Source organism: Triplophysa rosa, linkage group LG20, assembly GCF_024868665.1.
Source record: "Triplophysa rosa linkage group LG20, Trosa_1v2, whole genome shotgun sequence".
Lineage (NCBI taxonomy): Eukaryota > Metazoa > Chordata > Actinopteri > Cypriniformes > Nemacheilidae > Triplophysa > Triplophysa rosa.
Genome location: NC_079909.1, coordinates 10,315,334 through 10,331,214, shown reverse-complemented (window position 1 = coordinate 10,331,214; position 15,881 = coordinate 10,315,334). Strand labels below are relative to the sequence as shown.

General features: G+C 39.8%; 1 protein-coding gene across 2 annotated transcripts in view; it reads right to left on the bottom strand.

The window, feature by feature from the left end:
- ncoa3 (nuclear receptor coactivator 3) overlaps positions 1–15,486 on the bottom strand; it is a 35,365-nt gene extending 19,879 nt beyond the window's left edge. The window contains exons 1-2 of one of the 2 annotated variants that reach the window (XM_057361913.1): positions 15,409–15,468; positions 9,083–9,119 (exon numbers count right to left, since the gene is read on the bottom strand). The gene's annotated coding sequence lies outside the window, so the exon portion shown is untranslated. Of the gene's footprint in view, positions 1–9,082; positions 9,120–15,408 lie in introns of both variants that reach the window. The other variant, XM_057361914.1, reaches the window with a different exon arrangement.
- Positions 15,487–15,881: the final 395 nt, after the last annotated feature.

Below are 15,881 nucleotides of genomic sequence, written 5' to 3'. Positions count from 1 at the left end.
ATGTAATCAAAATGGTAACATAAATCCAACATGTGTGTAAATCATGCATACAAATGCCGTGTATTATTCTTATCTTTAGAAAAGTGAATGGGAGGTACGAGTTTAAAGGTAGAATATAGCCAAAAGAAACAGACAGAATGCAGGAGCCATTCAGACCCAGAATAGCCGGCACATTATGGCAGAGTCTGAAATAAGGCATGAAATCTGATCTCAGTGAAACACTAAATAAACACACACACACACACACACGCAACAGACAATGACATGCACGCTGTGGCTTCACCATGCATGAGGCACAAAATCTAGTCAGACGTGTGTGCCACCTCCTCCTCCACAAGTCACCGGTCCTGAGCAGTCCAGAGTGTGTCCGTGCAGCCACTATTGCAGAGGAGTGAGCCAGCAAGTGAATGAGATGAGCTCAGGTAGAACAAAAAGAGAGATAGGGAGAAAGAAAACAGAGCACAGATAAAGAACAAGAGACAGAGAGTGGCTGTGATTGGAGGAGGAGTGCCAGCAAAAAGCGAGAGAGAACAATAGAGAACAGCCCAGACACGCAGACATGTGGCAAGCATGTGTGTACATGTGCAGACATCCATAAGCTTTTCGCTGTAAAGCTCTTTGCTTACTCTGGTGAAGAACTGAAAAAATGGGAATGATATCGGACATCTTAGATCTTAAAAACTGGCAAGGTGATGAAGCCAGATATCCTGGGTGATCAAGCAATATTTTTTTCCGAACATACATTCTAGGGTTTGTTAACTGAATGCATACTGAAATTATATAGTGCATTTAAAGGGATACGCAAAAATGAAATTTCTGTCATCATTTACTCACACTCTTGTCATTGTCTGTAACACTTACACGCATTCTTAAATCAGAATCAGAATCAGAAGAGCTTTATTGCCAAGTGTGCTTGCGCACACAAGGAATTTTCTTTGGTGTTGGAAGCTTCTAGTACAGACATTCAACACAATGACAATACAATATAATAAGATTTACAGTCTAAAAGATTCTAAAATATGCATATAAAAAAATAAAGACTATTTTACAGAAAATGGGGAATAATAATTAAAGGGACGGTTCACCCAAAAATGAAAATTCTGTCATCATTTACTGACCCTCCGGTTGTTCCACATCTGTATAAATGTTGTTCTGCTAAACAAACATGAAGATATTTGTAAGAATGTCAGTAACCAAACAGATCTCATCCCCCATTCACTGCCATAGTACGGAAAATAAATACTATGGGAGTCAATGAGGGATGAGAGCGGTTTGGTTACTGACATTCTTAGAAATATCTTCATGTTTGTTTAGCAGAACAAAGACATTTATACAGCTTTGGAACATTCTGAGGGTGAGTAAATGAGGACAGAGTCTTCATTTTTTGTGTGAACTGCCCCTTTAAGCAGCAGATTGGGACCTTTCATCCCCTTTAGAAAATTGGTACACGCACCTCCTCTCTTACCAACAGCACTCGGCAAAAACTGCAGAGTTGAGGGGAAACTCAACAATGGCTGGCACAATCACTTTTGCATAGCAGTACACAGCAAGAGAGAAAGCATGGGGGTAAAAAAATGTATTTGAACACAAGAGTCCATACTATGCAAATTCATTCATTTATCTATGACAGAGAGGGCATTCAGGAGCCTGACGGGAAAAAAGCACAACGAGAAAGAAAAGGACTGCAAGCCATGGAAAGAAACAGCTAAGAAAGAAGAACAGGGGTGTTGGGGTAACATGCTCGGTCGTCTAGCTTGAGATTTAGTCAGTGAGCTAATGTAGCATTGACTTTTTTACACACATAAAAACACAGCGCTCGAAGGGGAGATGGAAAAAGCAGAGGGTGGGCCCCATTTTCCTCGTAAAAAAGCCCATTTAAAGAGCACAGCTCCGCTCTGAAAAACATCTATGGATTTTTGAACTCGGAAGAAGGGGAGGAGAAAAGAGAGAGAGGAACTCATGCTCTCTTTTTTCCATCATTCTTTACTTTTTCTTGAACTCATGTTGACTGCTCTGCGCTGTTAAAAAACGTATTCATTCCAGACTGTGTCGATTTCTTTTTCTAGCCTTCGCTCTCTCTGGCGCTCGCTCGTCCCACTTCCCTCCCTCTCTCCCTCCCTCTCCAAGTAAACAGAGGAAGAGCGTAGGCTCCATTCCAAACTGGTTCTGGGCGTTCCTGCACAGCTCCGGCAGGGTCAAAAGTTTACAGTGGTTTTAATTTCACCTTTCCTCAGCCAATAGCAGCGCAGCAGCTGAACTCTGACCCCTACGAAAGGATTCTACTGGAAGGAGGATCGCTGCTCGATTTCGCTTCTGTCTCCCCCCTCGTTTCTTTCTTTTATTATTCAGATTCTTTCTCGCTACTTGGATTTGTTTTGAAATCGCTAGAACGGGAGACTTTAAACAATGTTAAAGGTAGAGCAACTCGGCCGAGCTAATGCTAAGATATAAGAACTATTTTAAGACAAAAACGAAAACTAAACTAGCTTTGGTTAATGCAAACAAGTATCTTCCTTGGAAAATGTATGAACATGAATGTAAAAACCTACTAAAAATAAAATAAATAGATCTATAGACAGTCCAAACAGACATCTAGAAGAAAATGTCAAGTTTTGTACCAAAGGTTTTCACCATGCTGATAGGTCTGATGTCAATATTTGGTGGTATAAATACCCATGTGAAGTCTCTCTTAAAGCTTTTTTTAAGTTTCTAAGGCTTTCCCATAGGCGAGTTGTTACATTTATAAAGGATTCATTTTTCCCTCTTTTAAAATAGAAAACTTGTGCATAGACTGATTATTTCTGATGTCTGGACTCTATCATCAGGTGTTTAGTCAAATATAAACAGATGGTTCAATAAATCGGTAATAAATACATACTCTGATAATTGAAATTTAAAGTTTTGCCTGAAAAAGGAATTGCCCAGAAACCAAATAGTAATTTAGCCATTTTTTATATTTTTCCACCTATTATTGTTTTTTCCTAGATCAGAGGTTTTCAACTAGTGGCTCTGTTTTAATGAGGTAAGGAAACTAAGGAAAAAGCAAACGTTAAAAACATAAAACAAAATTAATAATCACATTACATCCATACAAATGTTATAGGACTTTTAATATGGTATTCCTTTGTCATTTATTTATTTATACAAGTGTCAATTTTCCTATTCAGCCATAATATTTTCCGACTCAAGATTAGACTATTTGTGGTAAGAACCGTTTTGGTCTGAATTCTGGGCTAAACCATTTAAGTATAACTGTTCAGGACTACGAGTAAAACAGCCGTCGCCAGTGTCTCTTTCTTTCCCTTAAACAGCTGGTTATCTAGTGGGTCAAACAAACTACTTTTCTTCCCTTCATAATGCTCATTCACAAATCAAATTATAAATTGCAAAGGGAGCTAAATGCCCCATGCTGACCCCAGTCTATGACCCCTTCTGTTGTCAAGGTTCTCCTTCGCTCTCCCTCACCACATGCTGCCCCAGCGCAGGCTAAACGGCAACTCGACGCAGGGCTAACACTGTTAAAAGCGTGTTTAAATGACTTATGAGCACCGAGACAACAGAGAGGTCGACTGGGCAGAGCACCGGGGAGCACGCGAGAAAGGCTGGAGGCAGGAGATCGTTCCAAAGTGGCTCCAATATTGCAGATAAAAATCAACTAATCGAGTTAGAACTGCCAATACGTTCGATGAAGCCTGGAAGGGTTCAAAAGGCCTTTGTGAATATTTCAAGGTTACGCTCTTAGTCACTTTGGCAGAAAAACGCAGGCTGATTGGCAAGTACCAGTTATTTCATGTAAATGAACTGAACTTCAAACAATGGGCGTCAAATGGTAACAGCCACACAAAACGCTTCAACTTTGGTCGTTGACATTATTTTCTTTCACTTACAATGCCGACCGAAAAGTAATTAGGGGAGTTAACGTGTAATTTCTTATAAAGAGAGGTGCACCATGGGAAATGTGTTACCTCAAAATGCAAAAAGAATGGCGTTCTTTTTGTGTTTAGAATAACCATGTCATGTCAGTGCCAAACAACCGCTCCGCTGTGACCTTCCTCACCTGAATTACACCAAAACAAAAACGTAAACTATAAATAAACCTGAAAACTTCCTGTACCTGTGTATTCTAGAGGGCTGTAGATCTGCAAAATGGCAGCTAACTCTCAACACTCTCTAAAGAGGAGAATGAGCAGGGTTAAAGGCTAGTTGCTTTTGTTGGCTTGTTCTTTTCTTTCAGATAACCTCTGACCCGCTGTGAGGTCAGCCAGTGGGGCTATGTTGCCACTGCCGATGGTGTTTGACTGGGTGCTGAGTGAGAAAATGGTCACTACGCACTGATCCTGAACACTGTTTGGTCAGATGGTGATTGGAGACAAGCTCAGGTGATGAGTCAAACTGTCAGGCTCCATTGTGAACTGACACTTTCTTTGGATATAAAAATTATGTGTTTTGAATTGTCCAACAGAATGAGTAAATCTTTGCAGATCAATTATGAGGTTAGAAAAGCAAATATTATATTTGAATCAATGCGTGATTTCTGCATCAAACGCTGATAGAGTTTACCTGGTGTGCTGCAAAGACAAAGAAAAAATGCAAGGATTTACAAAAATAGAGCTTGGGTAGCTAGAGGTGCTGTGTTCTTGTGAAGTTTATTTTAGGCAAAGGCATACATGTCAATAAAGACTTTGTCAACGGATCACGCAGCTTATTACAGTACATCCTCTCTCGTTTCTATAGAACAATATGATAGATTTTAGGCCCTTTAAACTGCAATAGTAAGGTTTCAGGAAAAAAACTATTCATTGAATTACTTTTAAAAGAACAGTTCACCCAGAAAAGAAAATACTGTCTTCATTTACCCTCAAGTTGTTCCAAATCTGTATAAATTTCTTTGTTCGGATGAACACAGAGAAAGATATTTGGAAGAATGCTTGTAACCAAACAGTTCTTGGCCACCACTGACTACCATAGTAGGAAAAATGCTTTATAAATGTCTTTGTTCTGCTGAACACAAAAGAAGATATTATGGAGAATGCAGAAAACCAAACAGTTCTGGGGCACTTTTGACTACCATTGTAATTTTTTCTACTATGGTAGTCAACGATGGCTAAGAACTATTGGTTAAAAGCATTCTTCCAAATATCGTTCTCTGTGTTCATCAGAACAAAGATTTTATACAGATTGACTAAATGATGACAGAGTTTTTATTTTTGGGTGAGCTGTCCCTTTAAGCAATAACGTAGACCTTACAAGACAGATCTAACATGGGCAATGATACCAACCAGACTCACCACCTGAAGTTGCCAAGCAATTTGCTCTATGGTGTGTCCGCATAACTTTAAGGTATTTTTTCTATTTAAAAAAAGAGCAAAAGACAAGTGAATCAGTCTTCCTATGGTCTCAAGCGATTCTGCAGTCATTTGTTATCATCAAAAAGAACTTTGAACAGGGCTCTAGACTAACACTTGAGAGAGGTGGCACTGGTGCTACCAAGTTATTCAGTTGGTGGCACCAGCCCTTAATTTGATAGCACCAGTCGTGGGGTGAGGTAAGAAAAAAGAATCACTAAAACTTCATTAAAATGTGTTTAATACATTAATAAATCAATTAGAAATTAATACAAATCATTGTTTATGATTGAATTATTTTTATTGTATATGTAAACTCTCTTTCAACACTTTACCATATTTAAAGCACATCTTTCTTAAAGCTACTTTCTTCCTTTATTTGTTGTGAACAACTCCTATAAGAGAACACAATTCCTTTAATATCAGTGAGTGCGTTGGGCCCGTCCGTTGTTTGATGAACATTATAAACGGAGAACTTTATTATGCTGCTGCCCCTTTAAGAGCTAGCGCAATATACTAGAACACGTGTTTTGTTTCCCAACTGTTTGGTCACGAAACAAACTGAATACCTTTACAAGGTTTCTTGTTAATATGGGAATTTTTACGTTATTTTGTGTTAATATGTCCGTTTCAGAGTAAGAAGGCGTGAAAGAAAACTCTGTTTAGTATTTGGTGCTCGGACTCTCTGGGCGCGCGCATCTCAAACAACCCGCGAGACCTGAAGGCTTTTAGTGATTATTCTTCATGAAAGCTGCATTGATACACGTTCGGCTTCTATAAATAGCGACTTACAAATAAATAGTATTTAGCGTGATGTGTAATGTTTTGTATGCTTTGCAGTATTGTTAGAGATCTTTATACAATAGTTTAGTGCATAAAGTTTAAACACGTGTTTCCTGCATTAGCTTCACATGCATACAATACTTGCAACACATTTCGTTATCTTTGCTGTTTTGTACCTTAGCCAGGGAAATTCTTGTATTGTGCATATTTATTTAAGTTGCAAGATTGAGCGCTTCACTCGTCTGCTCTTTCGGTCCTTCGCCTCTTGCTCTTACCCGTAACCCGCGAATTACGTGTTTGGGGGCGGGGCCACTGATAGATAAGTGAATGGTTGAAGGAGGGGAGACGAAAATGAGTGACTGAATGCACAGCTTGCGCAATATAACATTCAATTATATATTGATCAGTTTGACAGTCGCACCGGTGCGACCATTAAGAAACACTTGTCGCACTGGCAGGAAAAATAGTCGCAAAATGAGACCATTTAGTCGCAGTCTAGCGCTTGTCGGAGCATTGGTAATGATTTTCGGACAGATCAGGCCTTAACTTAACATTCTTAACGAAAAAGTTGTCAATCGTTCTTTTCATCTTCTCTCATCATCCGCGGCTACATCCACTCTGTTTATCTGACGGGCCAATAGGCTACTCACCTCTCTGTCAGACTGCAGCACAGCATTTTCAAACGTACACACACATACAAGAATATCTGGACCACGGCCAATCAGAGGGGGGTCCGCCCTTCACTGTCTCTGATTGGTTTAGACCACGATATGGGCCTAATGTGTCTGTTGTTGAACCACAGGGAGACTTTCGCAGAGACTTTTTTTTCCATCGAACGGCTGGTCGCACCGGTGCGACCTCAGATTTTTTTAGTCGCACCATTGAGAAATTAGGTCGCATGTGTGACCAAATTGGTCGCACTCTAGAGCCCTGTTGAATATTTTGAATAAATCGAACCCGAACTGCGGGATAACGTGGGTCGTATAAAATAACTTGGCTACTGTGGTTAATGACACAAAAATAAGTTAAGTCCAGTTAATGACCATCTCTGATTGTTTATTTTGCGACTAAACTTGTATTGCTATTTGCTAGTACTAAACTATATTGCAACTAAACTTGTATTTCTTTCACACAAAATACAAAAATTCACTAAAACTATTCAGAAATACTATAAAAAATTGTATTTTGTCCCAACATTTCCATTTAAAATATTTTGGTGGGTCTTGAGATACATTACAGCTGTCTAGGTGGGTCCTGGAAAGACAAAGTTTGGTAACCCCTGGGCTAGATTATGCATTTATTTATTTATGAAAAGAACAGATGAACAGACACTGTGCGCCATGTTGCTAAACGCCATACAAAGCAGATGAATGAATGTTTTTTTTTTTCCAGAGTGAAACACAACATTTGTGCCTAAACATGCAAATATGAAAAACACAACACTACAAAATACAATTAATCCTGATCCTCATGTACTTAAAAGCGGTGCTCGCATAAAGTGAGGAATTGTCATCACATTTTGTGTCTTTGGCTCAAACTGACAACTTCTGGCAGTTTTAATATAGTTAATTTTATTGCCAGTTTTTAATTTTGTTTTGTTTGTGTTTGATGGATCAAAGATGAGACAATACTAGATAATGGCTTATTATTATGCCACATGCAAAGAATGGATAAAGATGAGAATTACACTTACAAGTTACAATAAATCACCCTTAGCCTAATCTGTCAAAATGACAAATGGCCTTCAGATTTTTCCAACATTTCCAAAAAAATTCAGTAAAAGACTGAAAAAATGTATAATATGCAATAATAACAATTTGCTTGATTGAGGAACTCATGGTTTCATATCATTATTTGATGATAAAAAAAAAAACACTGCAAGGTAACGTTAAGTAGCTCACATGCCATTATGATGTATACCTAGTGGCATAACCTTGGTTCTCTGTGTACACAATGAGAGTTTAATTAAAATTTAGCAATAACAAAAGGGCCATGTAATCATAAGCTCTATTAATAGTGCACTGGATAGATGGACCTCCTACAGGCATGAGGATGCCCATCATCTTTTCCACAGTGAGGAGAGCTGTCCCCGCCCACGACCGGCCCCATCACCTTGACAACAGGCCACAAACATGAGTGAAGCCATGGTGACAGGCAGGCAGACAGACAGCAGAGAGGCCAGGATATAATCTGTTTTACCACAAGGTCTTGGAATCTGCCCAGCAGAATGACATGCATTTCAAACCAAAAGCCAAAAGACCCTCCCCACATCCTTTGGGAGCGTAAACATCATTTCCACAATTTTAATTTTAATTTAACACATAACGCTAGCATCTTGCATCTTGTTTGACAGAAACATAAAATGCAAATAGGTATTTCAGCTGTAATGGTCAACCGTAAGCACCGTCCGAACAAATTGATAATGCTGGTGTCCGGTCGGACGGTTATGCACTTTGACAAGCGTCACATGTGTCTCAGGTGTGTGACCGGTCCAGCGGCACTCAAAGCCTGCATTAGTAAACGACAGTGGCTAATTAAAACCTAAATGATGTGATTAAAAGGACAAGCCGTTCCTTCAAGCACCTGGTGCAATAGTTTTTCAAGGCCAATGCATAAGGTGCATCTGTTCAATGCAAAAATGCGACAACCCCGTTTTCCAGCATCCTACCTTTGCTGCGATGCTAAATCCTATTGCGCTATGTCTCTTCAACAAGATCAGATTTTCAGGCGGAGACAAGAGAGATTATAGACTCTCCTCGAGAACAAAGAAAGCTGAAGTCTATTGACAAACGACGAGAGAAGACAGTCTTTTAAACTTGGATGTGATCTGAGAGGAGAGGTCAGGGGATGAAGTAGGGTTATTGTACATACAGTTGCAGAGTGGGAAACATTTTAAAAACCAATTGCAGAACATAGTTCACCCTAAATAGAAAATGCGGTCATCATTTACTCACCTTCTTGTTATTTCAATCCTGTTTGACTTTCTTTCTCCTGCAAAACACAAAAAAAGATATTTTGAAGATTGTTGGTAAACGAACAACGGCGGTACCCATTGGCTTGCATTGGTTTTGTGTCCATGCAACAGAAATGAATGTGTACCACCATTGATGGGTTACCAACATTCTTCAAAATATCTTCTTTTGTGTTCAGCGGAAGAAAGAAAGTCGTACAGGTTTGAAATGAAAAGAGGGTGTGTAAATCACAAAATGTTCACTTTTTCCATTTAAAAGAACCCAAAAATGAAAATTCTGTTATCAATTACTCGCATGTTGTTCTAGTCTGATTTACTTCTATGGAACACAAATAACAGGAATTTATGAAACAATAAAAGCAAAGAACAACTATCTGCCAAAGAAGACACAAAAAAACTAGTCTACGCCAGATGTAAGCTATATTCCTAGTCTTCTGAAAAACTGACATCAAACTTGCCATGGCGTGTCTTGACGGGAAATATTTGAATAAACAGAAACATGTTCGACATTTGAAAGCAGTAGCATAGAGGAATATTTTAATTGAATAACAACTTAAACAAATGCTTGTTTGTTTGAAACCGAAAACTATTCTACAAAAAATATTTTTATTTGGCTGAATTACCGTAAAGGTGTATTAGACTGTATTTGTCCACATGACGATTACATTTATGCATTTGGCAAATTTTATCAATATGCGTGTTCAGTGGAATCAAACCTTTCCGTTGCCAATGCTATGTTTTACAAATTGAGCCACTGAAACACATGACTCAAAAAGAACCTAAACCTTGGGCGCACAAACAACTCGCACCTGGCCATATAAAATTATTTAGTCACTTAAGATTTAACAAAGAGTTCATTGTAGAGTTAATTCTACAGTAGTTGCAGCAGTAGAATTCCAGCACCACAGTGGGGTTTTGTAAGCGTGGATTTCTGAGCAACTCTCCACAAACCTTTCGTCAAATTGGGGGGTGGGGATGCTGGCAAAAAGAAAACAAGGTGGCCGCTAAGCAGTTGAGAAGTTCATCCAAAGTTGACTTTCTCTCTTTCCATCTACATCTCTTTTGCTCTCTCTCTCCTCTAGGTCTAACTGCCGGAGAACGCATCTGGTAACGTTTACCGCATGACTTAAAACTTTTCTCTACTATTATACAACAGGGTCCTAAGCACAACACAAACACACCAAGTCTTGCTAACTTTTTACAATGGTAACAAGACCAGACCAGGGCCTTACCCTCCCGTGGCCTTATATTCAGGTGAACCCGTTTTACGAGCATTCTTCAGCAGAGGGTGAGAAAGCCAAAAAACTAGAGAGGAAAAAAACAGTGCACTTTTCACTCTTTTTTTCCTTGTTAGCCGTTTCACCCCCTTTCTCTTCTCTTTTCACAGCAATAACAGTAACATTTCAGCCTGCGTTTTGGAAAACATCAACAGATCATGGAGAGACCTTAACCACTGCTAACTGGAAAGGAAAATACACAACAAAAAAAGCACAACAGCTGTGAGTAAATAAAAAAAAAACACCTCGTTTCTCCTCAAACCCTTTCACCATCTCAATATTTTCATGCAACAATAGATAAAAATATAACTCCAAAATGCATGAATTTTCAAGTTTCACTTTCAAACCCACAGTACTGCAGACAGCTTCCTTCCACGTATGTGTGCATATCGTACGCACGCCATCACCACATCCAGCTCGTCGTCACCGCCCGAACGACCTTGAGCCAGTCGTGCAGGAGTGTCGTCATGGCAACACAGCTTTACACAAGCAGCCACAGCTGGATGCAACTTACCCATTCCTCTTAAATTTGACTTGTGCTATAGGACACTAAAGGGAGCTGTAAAACGTAGCCAGCGAACACAGCGCGGCACTCACACACGGATGCCACGCAGAGGCTCACGCTCTCAATTATGACTCATAAGTTTCCAAATGATTTGCTTAGAATTTTTTTAATCGACGGACCTGAACAGTAAAGCCCTTGACGGGGACGTCTGATTTGCAAATCTGAAGGGAGAAAGTTCAGCAGACGTGTTGTTTACAAACCGACTAAACAAATGGAGAGAAATGAAAACTGGAAATGTTGTCTACGAGGGTTTATAAACAAAGCAATGCAGTTCATCTGGCACCCATTCACGGTGCCTAAACGTGTACAGGAATGGAATAGTAAATGATTAAATTTATTACTCGCTGTGGACTTCATCGGGAAGCATTGACATTACTTTTCTGTCTGTCTCTTTAGTTAACAGAAGGAAAAGTTACAGCAGGCTTTTAGGGCAACAAATTAGCGCAGTAAATTACAGTGCAAACTCCTCAAAGAAATCCTAATCCAAAAGATTTAGTTATGAGTGCCATAAATCATAACATCATGTAAGTTCCAGGTGTTTAATTTTTCGACTCATTTTGCACACATGAGTCACTTAGATGTGAGTCAAGCACACCGCACGTATTAAAAGTTTACAGGGCTAAAAAAAATCACAAAGGAACAGGTATCACATTTCAATTAGTGCAACAATCAAGCTTTTGTTTCAAGCCGCGGCCGTCAACGTAACACTATACACCCCCGACCCGACCCGACCCGACCCCCCCCCCCCCATTAATCTTACATTGAAGCAAACACACAGATACATGATAGAAGTGGACTGTTTTCCCTTCTCTGAAAATAACTGTCACCCACAACAACCACACTGTTTTCCTTCTCTTACACGAACCCTTAGAGGATGGCATCGATTCAACTTCTTTAAAATGATCAGCAGAAAAACACGGCCTGACAAATGTAAAATGAGCTGAGACAATCATCAGATCAGTGTCAAAAAGGTGACGAGAAACACATTAGTCATTTCTGGTGCTAGTCACAACCACCAGCGATCCAGACCACACACACTAAAATATATTCTTTAAATGTGTGATGAACTGGGCTTGTTTATTGTTTTATACTGTTGTATGAGGTCTACTCATGACGTTCGCGTGATTTTTACATCAAAAACATCAAAATCAATAAGTAATAGGCTATTTTCTACCCGGGTTTTGAGGCCAGCTCTACAAACGCTCGGTTTGAATGGGCGTGCCGCATTGAAGACTTTATAAGTAAATGCCCACTGCTTTGATTGGAGAGCAGTTTGCGTAGTTGGAGCCTTCTGTGAATATGTTTAGAGACGTAACGTTTAGGTTACACATTAGCACCATTCGCACGAGATTAGCATTATCTGGGGACCTCCTGTGATTTATAAAGTACCTCCCCACATCAGTATTTCATGTGACGCATTCGCACGGGATGATTTTACTCAAATTTACTGACTTATTTCCCAGATGTGATGGCAAGGCTTCGCGTATATTTTGTATAGCCTATAGCTTTATGGTGTTTAATGATATATGACCGTACCTGTCAGCATTTGAGACCCGTGATCGCAAACCGGACAGAAGATCACCGTGATCGCGGGTCTCAAATGTTACGAGAGTTTCCATGATAAATAAACAAACGGGAGACTCGCGGTAACTTATGGATATGACCCAGCACCCGGAATAACACCAAAACACTTCAAAACAGCCTCCGTTATTCGCAAACGGTGGATAAAACCTTGAAAAATGATATATGAGCCCGCCAAATCACAGAGATCCCAATTCGCACGGGCTTAAGATCACAGACAACCGCTGCAATTAATACAAATGACTAGAGGTCCCCAGGTAATACTAATCCTGTGCGAATAGTGCTCAGGGCACATCAAGCGATAACAAAGCAATAGTGACGCATAGTACAACAATGTTTTACTCGCATAAGATTGCTGCGCCATTCCTATCGGATCCAATATTGACAGCACAGCACTGCTTTTTAATTTTAGTCTCTCCACAAATCCAGCGTCGACCTGTGCCTTGTTCACGAAGGAATACTCGGGAGAAATGAAACGCTGGAACGTCTTTAAAAATAAACTTTAACCACGCATTCCTAATATCGGAATCCGAAGGAAGGTTATGCAGCGACTTGCTCGCTCTATCTGGTTCCGCGCCACTTGTGTTACTTCAGAATTGTCATAAGCGAACTAGTGGGCGGGGCTAGAGAAGTAGTCGTTGATATTCTCCTGTGGAGGCAGTGTTCAATCTAGATAGGTGCATTCCAGGACCTGGTGTTCGCTGGGCCTGGTGTCAATAACAGATGTAATCTCAGTAACAAGGACGTTTTAAGTTCTGACACTTACATGATGTTCGCGTGAATAGATTCCCTCTTATATAACAAAAAGCTCGGGTTAAAATTGTGATTTTAATTCATGCCTCCTTTAAGATGTTAATCGCAACAATGGACACTGATATAGAGAAAACGCTTGTTATTTTAGTCATAACCCAATGCAATCCTTAAAATCAAAATAATGTGATCTATTGTACAAGCATTTCATCTTGTGCCTTCCCCTGAGAGCGGCCAAGTTAATGAGTTATAGAGCCCAAGCTAACAAATGGACGAGGACAGAGAATCTATGCATCCTTTAATTCTTAACCCCATCTGCAGTCAAAGCGTTCAACACAAGATTGATTCATAGTTAATTCAGCCTGACGCTCGGCGTGTGAGAGAGGGGGATCTGGAGAGAAAGGAAGAGATAAAGGGGGAAGGGGGGCCTCAGCCTGCGACCAGTGTGAGGAAGAGTTCAGAGGGTCTTTTCCCACACGCAGTCAGGCCATCCGTGGGTCCCGTTGCGTGCAAGCGCCGAGATATAATGTCGAGACGGAAAGGGTGCATAACGCATTTTCTGCTGTAATGCATTCAATTGCCTGTCAACACATGCTGCTAACAAAGGTGCTGGTAAAAATACATTCTGTAGTAAACTGGTGCATATCTTATAGGCGTGCTGAAACGTCAGTGTTCTTGCAACATGAAACACTCATAGCTCTGCAAGGATAAGAAACCAGATTGGAAAAGTAATATCACAGTTATCAGCATGTTTCTTATTGCATTGTAAAAGCAATATGAGGAAATAAGTCAGGATTTTCTTTCAACAGTGTTATTAAACAGCCAGCGTGTTTATAAACAAGACTTCCATCATTTTGATCATGTTATTTACCTACCTGCACCTGAGTGTCAAAGCAATAATGGGTAACTTAAATAAATACTTTGTAAAGCTATGCTTGCAAGTGAATTTGGGGAAAACGTTGGTTCTTCATATATGGCTCTGTAAAGTTTCTATAAATGGACAGTGAATATTTTAGAAATGGTGGGATGTGGTCAGAAGGCACGAGGCAACGCTCTTCTGGCTCTCCAAATGCGTTTAAAGAGACTATACGAATGTGCATGACTGTAAATTATAAGAAACTTCCTAAACTCTCGAGTAGCAACGCAGTGCACTGTGCTCGGGCTCAGTCATTTCCATTAACATTGCAACAGTAAAGAATGAGTGTTTAAAAATAGCGTCTGATGTTTCTGATAAGAATTCTGACCCTTTTGAGAATCTACTCGTTTAGAACGCGCTTGTACTAACCAACAATGCCGCTGTCTACAAAGGCAGCTAGCTAGGGTTTAAGACACAGACATTATAAAAGCATCCTATGCAGCATATATGTAAATAAACTGGATCTGTAACAGTTTTTAACATGATGATAATTAAGCGGTTGAGCAAACGTCAAATCGAATAAGGGGAAAGATAAGAGAAAGAGACTCAAGCTATCCTGTTTGCCAGCTGACTTCTGGTGGATTGAATAATCAACGATGATTTAACCATATTAAAAAAAACATGTTACATTTAAGCAAAACTAACTTCAGCTCCGAACAATGCTTAACAACGATTACGTGACTCAATCTACTACCACAAACTGGTAAACAAAGTTGCTGCTGATCAAAGACAGAAAACTGCGAAACCCTTCCTCGATGCTTGTATTAATACAATAAATATATGAACAACATAAAAGCCATTAACGTTGCTAATAATATCAAAAGCGGAATTTAATTAAAATATGTTAGACTGGCAGGTACGTTTACGCAAACCTCCACGAATGTTTATTAACTTTGTAGGGAAACAGTCAAGTACTGTATCAACTTAATAGCAAAATGTTCTTATAAATATAACAGAGAAAATGTCAAGAAACAATTATTGTTATGAAAACGTTCAAGCCGTCAAAGTAAACCAACAAGCAGGAGCATATTGTATCTGGCAACACTGTGTTACTACGATTATTGTCTCATAGGCAGAATAACTAGGTGGCAAGATCCCCACCGTGGAGAATGTACTTCTGAATCACCGGCATCTCGTAACATTGTTTCACGAACACAGTAATTATTCAAATGTTTCCGTTTACGACCGCAATTCTGTTCGAAGTGATTCCGTTCACTTACCGGTGTAAATATATCCAGTGAAACACTCCAGTTTCTTTAAGCCACTTCTACGCATCCGCCATCTTCAGCATTAGCTATGTTTGTTTAAATGGGAAACACTCCCAAAGCCTAAAGAAGCCTGCCCGACCGTGCGCGCGGGGCGTTATGGGTAGTGTAGTTCCTTCACCAAAGCGAACTTCGCATTCTTCGCGGAGCTCGCGCAAAAATAAACTACAAATACATGAACCCCTGCAGATCGAAAAATAGACATCCAGTAGGAGATGGGCAGTAGTAGCAATACAGTAGATAAAAAACATAGTGCCTTTATTTTTTAGCCCAACCAAGGACTACATAGAGATAACCGTCACTTATGCCCAATGAGTAGGCTGCTGACGTACGCCTTTATGTGCATAGATAAGTATCGTGAACTCGCTCTCTTCGCGTTGATTCGTTCGGAGCGCTTTAATTGCGTAACTTGAAGTAACGTTAGTTAA